This window comes from Hyaena hyaena, unplaced genomic scaffold (assembly GCF_003009895.1).
Source record: "Hyaena hyaena isolate Hyena2069 unplaced genomic scaffold, ASM300989v1 scaffold_157, whole genome shotgun sequence".
Lineage (NCBI taxonomy): Eukaryota > Metazoa > Chordata > Mammalia > Carnivora > Hyaenidae > Hyaena > Hyaena hyaena.
This window is the reverse complement of record NW_024080789.1, coordinates 762,751-776,167: the sequence shown is the minus strand read 5'-3', so window position 1 is coordinate 776,167 and position 13,417 is coordinate 762,751. Positions and strand designations below refer to the sequence as shown.

At 51.2% G+C, this 13,417-nt stretch overlaps 1 protein-coding gene across 4 annotated transcripts in view; it reads right to left on the bottom strand.

Moving 5' to 3' along the window:
* TNIP1 (TNFAIP3 interacting protein 1) overlaps positions 1 to 10,959 on the bottom strand; it is a 52,250-nt gene extending 41,291 nt beyond the window's left edge. For 2 of the 4 annotated variants that reach the window (XM_039239445.1, XM_039239448.1), the window contains exon 1: positions 4,897 to 4,978. The gene's annotated coding sequence lies outside the window, so the exon portion shown is untranslated. Of the gene's footprint in view, positions 1 to 4,896; positions 5,061 to 10,939 lie in introns of those variants that run through there. The other 2 variants (XM_039239446.1, XM_039239449.1) reach the window with 2 other exon arrangements.
* Positions 10,960 to 13,417: the final 2,458 nt, after the last annotated feature.

Below are 13,417 nucleotides of genomic sequence, written 5' to 3'. Positions count from 1 at the left end.
ATGGCTGATAGTTGAGGCACTCCTTCTGGGCTAAGTGAGGTTCCCAGCCTTGGCTGGAAGCTACCTAATGAAGAAGAAAAGGAATACATTGGGCCAAATTCATACTAGGGAATAGAATACAGCCGTGAAAATGAATGGACTGCGGCCAGAGACGCAAACACGAATAAATCTCACAAACACAATGTAGGCAAAACACAGTATTAGGCAAAACAATGCATAGGGACAGTATGATAACATCTGAATAGCATTTTTAAACATATGAAATTACTACATATTGTTTAAGGATGTATATATTTATACTAAAACTATAGAGAAATATAAGAGAATAAACCCTCAGTCAGAACTCTTGCTACTTCCAGAAAGGGGATGATCAAAGAGAAATCTCAGGTGTACGGGATCTGGATCCCTTTAGCCTGATGGGTGGGCGCCCAGGGTGCACCTTACCTTCTGTGTCTGAAAGATCCCTTCCTATTTTCTAAGTGTCAGTGTTGCCAATGTTTAGACCTCTGGCCTTCTTCCCAGGGGGTGGGGGAGCACGTGCAGAGGCAGAAGTGGGACCGGAGGGACCACTGATGAAGCTGGCCACGATGAAGGCAGAGGACGATGGCCTGTCAGTCAGTGGAAAGTGGAGCGAGTACTCTCCGGTGTGGGTGGAGACCAAACCAAAGGCCCCTGACTCATGGGACACCCCCCACACCCGCCCTAAAAATACCAGCTCTGGCCTCTAAGTATGACTCCTTGGTGACACAACTCCTACAGCACCCCCGCCCTTCCCCCACACACATATCTGCCGGGCCACCCGGTTTGTCCACCCTGTAGGTGTTCAAGAACACAGGCAACGGCTTCAGGGTGAGGTCCCTGGGGAGAGAGGAGCTCAGCCCTGCTTGGGGACAAAGAGCCAGCTGTTCCTCAGGCCAGTCATCTGTTCCTTTCAAAAGAGTGACTGTCCTAGGCCAGTCATGGGGGAAAAACATCAAAAACTTCCTGCAACTAACTGACCACGGTGGCCGCCAAGATCAGTCTCTGGAGGTTGGGGAGCTCTGCTCTGCGGAACCAGGGGGGCTGCTCCCTGCTTCCCTGAGTCCCCTTTGTGGGAACTCTCCAGAGGGCCCCAGACACCCTCCCTTCAAAGAGGAACAGGGCGAAGAGAAGCAGGCACTTCGGGCAGGCAGGGGTGCAGCAAGGAGAAGCGTCAGGGTGGGCACAGCAAAGCCCAGCCCAGCAGGAATAGCCTGAGAGAGGGCAGGCAGCCCTGTCACTGGGCTGCAGAGTTTTTCGGGCTGAAAGAGAACATTCTAAGACATTGGCCAGTGGACTCCCTTCATTTCGCAGCTAACACCAAAGCCCGCAAATGAAGAAGACCTGCCCAAGGCTGCACAGGATGGTGGTGACACTGGCCTAGGCTTTCTGGGGCCAGCTGTGCAAGCTCTTCCCACGTGGCACCATGCCCGCCCTCCCTCAAAGTGGTCAGGTGGGCAATGTGGGAAAAGGGAGGTGAGAAAGCAAGAACCTGGACCGGGGGATGGGGGGGGGGGTGGCACCAAAGCAAACCACCCATAACATGGGAAGAGGCTGCCTACAAGGTAGTAGTGCACCCCTGACCCTGAGAATGGGGGTCAAACTGAGGCTCGAGGATCACCTGCTGGGGTCCTAGGTGCTGCTGAGGGAATTCAGACCAGATATGTGCCATGTGGACATGTGAGTGTCCACTATTCCAAGCAAGGATGGAAAGAACATCTGACACAGAGCAAAGGACGACCCATCCAGACAGGACACAGCATGGTGAAGGCAGGTTATCCCAAAGCAGGGAGTATCAGGCCATCTCCATCATCTACTGAAATCTCTTCAGCATCCTCATGATGATCACTGCTAACAGGATCAGTAGCCAGCACTGATGGATCACTTACCCACACCAGCCCTGGGCTGTCCCATTAATTCGCAGCACTCACATCAGAGAGCCGTACAGATGAGGAGGCAGGGGCTGCACCCTCTCAGGTGTGCCAAGCTCTGCAGCACACGCTCTCCAGCAGGGGTTCCCACAGTGCACCACACCAGGCATGGGCACGACCCGCTAGATCAGCCCCTCTGGGCACACAGACCAGTATGTGCCTACCAAGCCACCCAGATGCTTCACATGCACACTTGCAGTCTGCCAACCAACTGCTCTAATCACTTCCCAATGCTGCCAACAGGGAGATGCCACCACTTCTCTGCCTGGTAGCCAAGACCTTGAGGGTTTTTCCTGGTCTAGGTGGTCAGCTCCCCCAACCCAGCAAAGCCTTACCCCAAATCCTCTACCCGGTCTACTACACTGCAGAGGGGCTCAGAGCTCACCGTGTTCTCATCGTCTTTCTAGAGCCTGGCCTTGAAGCCCCCTGACCACCTGGTGCCCCCAAACTGCCCTGCACTCGGGTGAGACTTCTGCCAGGGCCCTTGGGGGCACGTGCTCAGAGCACATTTCTCCCCATTCCACTACAAGTTCCCAGAGGGCCAAGCTAGCTCCTTATGGACCAGAGCAGCATGCTCCTCTGCAAGCACTGGGCACAAGGGTTGTCAGGAAAAGTCTGCGGACTATCAGAGAAAGAAAAAAATCCCTTGGGGAGCAAGTTCTGGTTCTCCACCTGATGCTATCCTTCTGGGACAAGTGCCTTCTCATCTCCCCGCCTCAGTGAAATGCACCATTATTCTAGTTTCCTTTATTCTATGCATCCATTGAACAAACCCAGCAGAGCCTCACCCCAGACACTCTTATCCAGTTTAAGGATGCACATGCACTAAAGTGGTCCCTGCTCTCAGCTTCTCTCCCAGGAAGAGAGAAAGGCAACAGAGAAGTAAACACTAAAAATTATTACACTCTAGACACTAAGTTCTATACGTATACTTTCTCATTCGCAAATAAACAAGATTGTTTCAGAGCATGATGAAGGTATAAAAACACAACAGTAATATGACAGAAAGTGAAAAAAGGGGCTACTTTGCATAGAACAATCAGGGAAGGCCCCTCTAAGGAGGTGACATTTGAGCTGAGCCTTGGCAGATAAGAACCTAGCCATGCAAAGAGATGGGGAAAGGTGTTCCAGGCAGAAGGAACAGCACATACAAAGGCCTCAAGTCAAGAACAAGCTTGGTATGTTGGAGGGAAGAAAAGCAGACTGCCGTGGCTAAACTGCAATGCAAGCAGAAATAATACCAAGCACTACTCAGAGACAGAGGCAGACAGACGACCTCCCACAATTGTGAGGTGCTCAAATCAGGTCGGCCAGATCCACCCCAGGACATCCGGGCCCCAACTCACAGGCAGCATTAGGGGGAAGGGTATGAGTCAGACCCCATGGCTTCCTGGGGCCCCAAAAAACCTGGTGTGGGCATAGGGGCAGGCACCACCCCTCAGCATGAGAGCATCACGAGTCCCCACAGGACACCCTGGGGGTGGGGGAAACAGGGTCACAGAAGTAATTGGATACAGGACACTCACAACTGCAGCTTCTAAGGGAGGCATGATCAAGTGCTTCCATAAAGTGCCAGTTCCTGATTACACTATTTTCCCAGGACACAGGACAGAAACCTTGGTCAGTAGAAAGAGAACAGGGCTATACTGTTCAAGGCTTACTGGTCTTGGCCAAGTCTTAACCTTTTGGAGCCTCAATTTCCTCATTTGAAAATTGAAGCTACCAGCAGGCTACTATCTCCTAGGGCTATTAGAAAGATTAAACGAGATACTGAATGTGAAGCACTATGCCTGGCACATGGTAAGTGTTCATAAATGTACGCTGTCATCATTACCGCTATTGGTTTTTCACTGCCTCGGTTCTCTCTGCTGTAAAATAAGGAGATTAATCACATGATTCCTGTGAGGTAGTACTAATAAATGTTCTAGCCTCCTAATGCAATATCTGTTGTCAGGAATAAAAACAAAACAAAACAAAAACAAAAAACAAAAAACACTGAGAGTCCTCTTTCCTGACCTCTCATCAGAGGTTGAATTCCCCTCTACTACACCTTGCTGTTTGGAAAATAGATGTTGATTAAATTCTATTTTGATGATGTTGTGAAATCAAAATGATGCACTGGGAATCCACAGATTTCTCTGTGCTGTCATTCTGCAAGAAAGTGGGGACGGATGTTGCTGATTCTTCTGTATCTCCCCACCCCAACCAAAATACAATCTCTTTCCAGTGAGTGGAAAACTCACTCACACATTAAAACACACCCATAATCACACCCGGAAACTCACTACAGCTATCCTGCAAATCCACACAAATGCTGCTTCCAACAGTGTGCAAAATGTGTTCGAAAGAAACTGTATAGCAGGGACTCTGGAACCAAAGGCCCGGGTTCAAATCCTGACTTTGCAACTCCCTAGCTTGTGACCCCAATCTCCAAGTGCCTCGGTTTCCTACACTGTAAAATAGGGATAATAATAATGCTCATTTTAAGGAAAAACGTGACCATTACATGAGTTTAAAACACGTAAAGGGTTTAAATCAGTACTTGGAAAGCGTCCAATAACTTCGCCTCATAACTTATTTTCCTCTTCATTACAGGTGCACACTGCTCCCAAGCTGGTCTCGCACACTGTAAACAGACCCACGCCAGCCCACTGCCCCCTACCCGGCGTGTCTACACGCCCCACACGCGCCGGCACGACGTTCCCAGACGGCGATCACCCACGCAGTGCGCAGGCGCGCCCACCGCCCTCCGCGCCCCGCAGGGATTCGCCGCGGCCCGACCCCGGCCGCTCGGACCTCACGCTCCGGGGCCTAGGAGCCGAGGAGCCCAGGCCACCAGGCTAGGCCTGACCTCCCCCTATCTCCGTGCCGGGTCACTGCCAAGGCTCTGAACGGCCGGGTCCCGGACTCCCTTCCGCCCCATCCTCGCTCCGCCCGGCCGGCTTACCTGATGGTGGGGGTCTGGGACGCAGCGCCCCCCTCTCCGCGGCCAGCCCCGGGTCCAGGGACAGGTTATCGGCCCCGGCCGGGATCTGGCCCTCGAGAACTCCGCAGGCTCCCGGCCGGGCGGAGGACCGCGCCGGGGAGGAGGAAGTGTCGGGGGGCTGGGCCACCCTACCCCTGGGAAAGTCCCCGGAGATTGACAAGCCGCTCGCCCAATCGCGCTACGCCTCCGGGGCGGGGCCCGCGGCCGCGGGGGTGGGACGAAAGGAGGTAAACAGCGGCCGCCCTGGGAGGTCCGGGGCGGATCGCAGTGGAGCAGCAGTCGGTATCCACTCCCTCAGGCCCGCCCCTCGGACTGTGACCTCCAGAGCTTGGGCACCCCCTCGCCGCAGTCCCCGCTCCGGAAGCCCCGGAGACCGGGATGAGGCCGGAATTTCAGAGCGGAGACTAGCCTCAGAGACCACCCCACCCCTTCCTTGCAACGGAGGGGCTCACGAGGACCGGAGCTGGGAGGGGACTTGCCAAAAGGCACGTAAGCGTCTGGAGCTGAGCCAGAGCTAGAGCTCAGGGCCCCGGAGTTGGGGCCAGGGCGCTCCTTAACAACTTCCTAGAGCTCCCGGAAATTCGAAGACCCCTAAAGAAGATTTTTTGCATACTTAATGTTCCAGACATTGTAAGCACTTTGCATGCATTACTTATTTCTTTCGCACGCCACCCTAGTGAGATGGGTTTTAGCCCCTTGTTTACCGTAAATATATTAATATAACAGCCACAGAGAGGTTAAATGACAGTAAGTGGCTGAACCAAGATTCAAACCCAAATGGGCAAATCCAGAGCCCGCCTCCCACCCTGCCTACATATAAGTGGGCCAGATCATCCAAGGAGCTGTGGGATTTCCCAGACCCTTAAGGAGCAGCTCGGTTTAACGGTGGGAACACTTTTTTGCTGTTTCTTTTTAAGCCCATCATTTTACTTAAAAGAGAATTTTAATTTCAAAAAGTGGAAGGACCTAAACTTGGAATAAAGGACAGCCCTTTCAATGGGGTAAATATAGCTTTATGAAAAACCTATTGCAAAGGACTCATTTCCCCGGAACTGATGAAAACTTCGTCATTGACAGGCCCTCATCCTCAGAAAGGATTTGGGGAGGTGTTTAATACAGGCCCTCATTTTAGGGAAGGAGAGATCTGTCACTCAACTGTGACTGTGTGAGCATACATCAACACACACACACACCGCTTTCCAAGTATAAACCTAATTCAAGGATTCTCCTTCCTAGCTTTGTAACTTCATTTACCTAAAAGGTGTTTTCCAATTCTGGGGGGCCTTTAATAACTTCCCCAAAAGTGTTATCAAATTCCCAAAACAATATTCTGGTTTACTTTAATTATGAAAATAAGAACTCATATACTCTGATTTTAAAGGTGGGGGGGATGATGCAAAGGCAAAGATGTTTGGCAAAGGCCAAGATGTTGGCAAAGGGCAAGTGGTGTTTACCATTGAGTGTCACCAAATGGGGGGTGGAGAGGGTCGGGGGGAAGGATACAGAGGGATTAGAATCTCCACCCCACAGGTTATCAGCAGCTCTCAGGCAACACCACTACCCATTAGGCTTCCCCAAACTGGTTTTTTTCTTGCTATCTGTCTACACTTCCCAATTTGCCTCCTCCTGGAATTCTGTCTTCCTAATCTCAACCCAAGTCTTCTCATGAACACCGAAATTTACTCTAAATATCTGACCTTAGAGAGACAAATAGTTTCATGCTTTAAAGTGTCTGATGACCCCAAGTGGACTTGTTAGACAGTGTTCCGGTACTACATAAAAAGGTCATAGGGCCAGAGTTTTGCCTGATTTCCTAATTTGGGGATAATTTTTAACACAATGTGTGAGAAAATTTTCTTCTTCAGAGTCATGAGCACACCCACCCCTTCCATCCTTTTAAGTCTTAGTTTGAATTCAAAACATCCCACCATGTTAGCCATTGTTCATAATCCTGTATTTGACAGATAGGTAAACTGAGGCCTCAATGTAGGAAAGGACTTGTTCAGGGCCACATACGTTGATTGATGCCTTCACGGTTGGAACCCAAGACCTTGGTTTCCAGTCATATGTACTTTTTCCACTGCACCATATTGTTTTTCCAGTATCATGATTTTTCTTACACAAACTCAATGTTCATTATGACCATAGGCTATGAATTTAACTAATTGGGTTCTAACCCCTACTCAGCCACTTGCTACCAGGGTGGCCTCCCTAAGCCTTAGTCCCTCCTTAAGAAATGGAGAAAATAATTGTACCTTACCCCTAAGGTGATTATGGAGATAAATGAGATCATGCAAGTAAAGCCCAAAGCTTGGCACACAGTAGGCACTCAAGAAATTATAGTGACAATTTTACAGAAAGCAAAAGTGGGGTGCCTGGGTGGCTCAATTGGTTGAGCGTCCGACTCTTGATTTTGGCTCAGGTCATGATCCCCCAGTCATGAGTTTGAGCCCTGAGTCAGAGCTCATGCTGAGCAAGGAGTCTGCTTGGGATTCTCTCCCTCTCTCCCTGCCCCTCCCCTACTCATTTTCTCTCTTTCTCTCTTTCTCAGTAAATAAACTTTTTAAAAAATTTTTTTAATGTTTTTATTTATTTCTAGGAGAGAGAGAGAGAGAGACAGTGTGAGCAGGGAAGGGTCAGAGAGAGAGGGAGTCACAGACTGAAACAGGCTCCAGGCTCTGAGCCGGCAGTCAGCACAGAGCCCGACGCGGGGCTCGAACCCACGAACGGCGAGATCATGACCTAAGCGAAAGTCGGACGCTTAACCAACTAAGCCACCCAGGCGCCCCACACTTTTTGTTAAAAAGTAAAAAATACGATAGTGGCATATAGACATGGGTTGTCAGCACTGGACAGAACTTCACTGTTAAACCCAGGAATGTACCATCTCCAAGTTCCATGTCACCATCCACATCCTCTATGGGACCCTAGCTCCCAGGCAGAGTGGGAAATCGGACCCCTAACCTGGCACCCCCTGCCACCCTCAGATCTAGAAGGAGAAGTCCAAGCCAGAAGCTGAGTGACCCAGGCAGCTGGAAACCTCTTGCTCTTCCAGAGTGACAACAATCACCTGCACAAAGCCATACCTCGGAGGAGAATCAAAGGCCTATGTTTTTCATTTTGTTTTGTTTTAAAACACGAAACTTTCCAATCTCCTTTCTGCCACTCCTTACCTCTGCACCACTTCCACTACGGCTGCCCTGAAGAAAGACCTAAGTCCACACTTGAGGGAAATAAAAAACATACCAAAAAACTCACCTATAACTAATTATGCTCCAAATCAAGTTTCTAAAGAAGAGTGGAGGTGGTGTATTAAAAATGTCAAGAGGTACATTTATGGAGTATTTTGCTATGTGCTGGGTCTGCACTTTAACACAATAGGGTATCTCCCAACCACCCTGAGGTTATTGCCACTGTCATCCCCACTTCGCAGATGAAACTGGGGCTTTGAAGTGTTAGATGACTTGTCCAAGGTCTTAGACAACAACAGGTAACTGGGCTCCTAAACTTTTAATGCTCTTAAGCATTATGCCAGAGTCTTGCCAGCTACTAAGAGAGCTCAAAATGCCAGGCCTTAAAGGGTTGTTTAGAAATGGTCAGACCGGCCTTTTTCTCATAGGGATGAAGCCTCTGAGGGCCAGAGAAGGGTAAGGACTTGCTGGAGGTCTTACAGCAGGCCTGTGATTCGTATTCAGGGCTAGAAGCCTCGGCTCCTGCTCCTAGAGCAGTGCTATTTCCACACCCCCCCATTGATGGGACGTGGAACTTCTAAAGCCAGCAAGCTCCACCTAACTCTATTAGGTGAGTCTGTGAGTTGGGGTCTTGGCTGGAGGTGAATGAAAGTCAAGGTGAGCAGCTAATGAACTAGGAAAAGAGCAACCCTGAATCTGGGTCCCTTCCTTCCATCCCCGTCTCCGGTCTCCTGTCTCCGCAGCCTGAGGCAATCTCGGGAATGTAAAACCCGTGGTGGATTCTAGGTGCTTTTTGGTACTGGGTGTGTGCACACGAGAGAAAGAGATTTTAGTGATAGCTAAATGAGAACTGCACACCAAGCACGTGATGTTGACTGAAATTGTCATAGGTAATCATATTTTTTGGTAAGAAATAAATAAGGGGGCAGTACCTACGGTTCCTACTTCCCACGCTTGGCCTAAGAAACGTTTTTAATTCTATCTACCTCCCAATAACTGCAAGACGGATGGATAGGACAGCTTTAAGATATCCATAACTTTTCACATTCATTATGCACCCTAAGGTGAACTAAAGCATCTCATACTCACGATTTGCCCCTCCTCCAAGAGCTTGCATGCCATGCAAGGGTTAGGGTGTGGGCTCTGGAGTCTGGCAGACCTGGGTTTAGGTCGCAGCCCTGCCTTTACACCTCGTGATCAGTCTGCCTATTTCCTCACCAATAACCTGAAGTGTAAAGCAGACCCTGATGCATAGGGTAGAGAAAGAACGAGAGGTCACAGGGCCTGGCGTGAGTTAAAGGCAGCAATGCCCAGGGCCCAGAGCTGAGGATGAACTTGCCCTAGACCTCACAAAGCATTCTGGGAAGCACAAGGCCTAGAAGGCGTTTCTCCTGACTTTTTCCTCCAGGGTCTTTCCTGTTTTCCTCTTTCTCCCTCCCAGCTGTTTCCGCTGCGGCCCTGGGCCTGCCAGTCACACTGGGGCTTCTAGGACGCCAGTGGCAGAGAGGAAAGAGCCAAGTGACTCTGGGGGAAATTCCCGGCCTCGGAGCATATGTGGCCTAACCAGGCACCTCCCACAGTTCCCAGGAGCCCCAGGCTTCCCCTAGTCCACCTCCTCTCCCTCGGGCCTCCCTGTCTTCAGGTCAGCGTGTCAAGCCAGATCTGGGTTTGGATCCAAACTTGCTCCTTGTCATCCTCCTAGAAGTGGGGAGAGGTCAACCCAGCCCAGCCCCTGAGGGAGGCACCCTCATGGGAACCAGACATTTCCTAATCCTGGGAAGCCCTGACAGGGCCCAGAGAGCAACCCTCCTTCAGCCTCACCCCATGTCCTCTCTCATACTCCCTCTTCCAGGGTCCCTCCCGCTTCTCCCTCCATTGTTCTCCAGCCAAGAAGCAGCGGTGACAGGGACTTGGTCTCGGCTTCTTGCTCCTCTTAGCAAGGGACTTCCCTGGGCTGGGCCTCTGACCAGCTCTGGAAAATCTGGACTGTTTGGGATTTAAAGAGGAGGCCGTATCCCCACTGTCTGCCAGCCCTCACCCACTCCCAGTGCCTGAGGCCCTCTGTTAAAGGTTCAACCTCAGAAGGGTCCAGCCAGCCCTAGGAGGCGAGCAGGTGGCAGAGCCCTCCAGAGATCCGTTTGCTGAGGAGGGTCCTAGCTGTCCATTGTGTTCCCAAGGGAGGCAGGGCTAGACTCCCACCTAGTCTCTTCCAGCCTAGCTGTAGATGACTCAAATGCCCAACACACATGCCCACGCCCACCCTCCCAAGCTCACATTCACACACAGACACACACACGTTCACACGATGACCCAGCCACCAACACATAGGTGTGCTTGTGAAGTTGCACTCCGACACATACATATGTCCCTCAATGGATCTGACACATGCTCGCAAACGCGAGCACCCATTCTCACAGCAACATAAACCCACACCCGCGCTGGGGAACCTAATCCCTTTCCTTGAGGAAAGGGTAAGACAAAAAGAGACTTTTCCCTCTCTTTGGAAGAACTAGCATTGACTAGAGAGAAAAACACTGGCTGAGGAGGGCAGGAAGAGGAAACAAGAAATGGAGGGAGAGAAGCAAGACGAGAATGAGGCCAGGCAAGGAGGTAGAGAGGCCTAGAGCCCAAGCTCTGGCCGGGGGAAGAGGGAGCCAGCCCAGGGGACTGGCCCACCCCTGCTGGCAGGAAAGTAGGAGGCCAGGTGGCGCAGAGCCGGGGGTGGGGTGGGGTGGTCTGGTGGCCCTGGCAGCCTTGTGCAGTGAGCCCTCACCCCTGTCTGGGCTCACGGATGCCCGGGCTGGGTCACTCACCTGGGGCAGGAGAAGACACGGGTGGGCGCAGTGGGGGCTGCCGCCCTGTGAAGGCTCCTCTGCTCACTGTGCTTCTGCAGGAAGGAGGGCTGGGCTGGGTTGACTTTTAGGCAGGAGGGGAATTCCCCGAGATGGAGGAGCCAGCCGCCAGGCAGCCCCACAAGGCCCAGCGGAGGCCCCATCCTACCCCCTGGCAGAGCACAGGGCCCTTCTTTGTCGGTTCCCCACCTGTCACTTCCCAGACTGGCTATCACTTGCCAAGCATTCCAGGGAGGGGAGGGAGCTCTGGGGAGGATCTGGAGGCCTGACGACTCTGTGGCTGAAGCAGGAACTGGCACGGGGGGCAGGGGCGACCTGGTCTGCCTACCTACCCCTACCCTGGGTTCTCCCCTGGACCACTAATTCCTCCTTTGCCTGCGGTAGGGGATTCCAGACCCCAGGGCCGTCAGGAAACCTCCAGATGCCCAGCCCGCATTCTCCTCCCCTCCATTTCTATTCCATCTGTTTCCATTTATTGTCTGTGGACTTTACACAGGGAAGGAAAAGCTCACTCCTTCCCTCTGTGCCGGGTCTCATTTCGACATCAAGTGGGGCCTTAGGGACCAGCCCACCATGGAGCAGCCCGGCTCTACACTGACCAGCTGGTTCTCCTGAGCCTCACTTTCCCATCCGGAGCCTCAGTGATCCCCTGCTGTAACATGGGGGTAATGAGTCCAGCTGGGCCTGCCTTCTGTGACGGTAATTAAAATAAAATGGTTTGCCCACGTCCTTTGTAAACTCTCGAGTATTTCACAAACATAAGATCTCGGTTCATTACCCACTGAAAAGATGCTTTCGGAGGGGATGGGTTGGCTCTGGGTCATTTCAGGATTCTTGATCATTTCAGGTTCTGGAATTTCTTCATTCTTAATGGCAACATTATAGACCACTGAGGATGTAAGAATGGACAAGGTCAGACCCACTTCCTGCCTACTCAGAGGTCACAGACTCTGGGGCTGCCCTGTCCAGTATAGTAGTTGTTGGCCATCCATGGCTATTTGAATATAAATTAGTTAAAATTAAGTAAAGTTGATAACTCAGTTCCTCCAGAGCACTAGCCACATTTCAAATCCTCAGCAACCAGCCACGTGTGGCTATCACGGTGGACTGCACATGTATAGAACATTTCTTTTGTCAGAAAGTTCTATTGGACAGCATTGCTCTGGGGGCAGCAGGCTAATAGGTAATGATAATGAAGTGTGGTAGAGATGTGTTTTGGCAGGAGAAATACAGGGAACTACAGGAGCCTGGACAGGGGAGCATCTAGTCAGGATTTGGGGACCTGGCACATCTTCCTGGAGGAAGTGACATGTCATTTGAGACCTGAAAATGGCCAAGGCGAGAGCACAAGGAAGGGTGTTCTTAGGAAAGGGAATAGAATATGCAAAGAGAGAATACATTCAGGGAACTGAAAATTGTTCACTCTGAGTGGAGCATGGAGTTCGAAGCAGGCAAGGAGGAAGTAACAGAGACAGGCCTGGAGAAATAAACAGACCCAGATCTCATGGGGGGGCCACATTCAGCCTGAGCAGGAGGATGACAAATGGAGGAGAGGGGGTGAGGGAGGGGGAGAGTGCACTGAATCCAATTCTCTGCTTCTTCTGTGTTCCTTGGATTGGGATTCCATGGGGAATGCTAGAGATGCCTTCTGGCCCAACAGCCTCACTTTACGGATAAGGAAGTGAAGGCCAGACAGGGGAAGTGACTTTCCAAGTGAGTAAATGAAGGGACTTCCTGACTCCTAGTCTAGTGCTCTTTCCCACACTGCACTCAGTCCCTTGGTCTCACTGGCCACTTTTTAAATATTCAACAGCCACATGTGGCAAGTGGCTCCCATACCAGACTGTGCAGATGTTTCCATCGTCACAGAAAATTCTATAGGACGAATAACACCATTCCCTGAGCTAGATCAGGTGCAAAGGATAATACATACCCCTGCACATAGACCCTTTTCTCTGCAGGGAGTGAAAATACACCTCAGATGCTCCCCTCTCTGCCTTCTGATACCAACTTGCAGGACGTCCCTCAACTATGTCCCCACCTGGACTTAGGATGGTGGCAGGACTCAGCATCAGGGAGAGAGATCTTGTCCCTGGCTCCCTTTGAGAAGCCTCCTGGTGGCCTGTGGCCAGCCATCTGGGTCAGCTAGAGCTGTCTGCGAAATTGAGGAATGTCCCTTCCTTGAGGAATTCTGGTTTCAGATTCCTCATCAGTGTCATGTTTAATTCAGCCCTGACATTCCTGGATTGCAATGTTTCCTCTAACATGACCTTTTCTCTCCACAGGCCACAACAGTCATAGATCCTCTGTGAATTCACAAAGCCTTGTTTGGACTGGTTCCTGCTCATGACGTTATAAATGGTGGCGGGAACTTGAAGGGCTAAGGAGGTAGACTCATGTGAACTGGGATCTTCAGTTAGGAACACGGCTTGCACATCC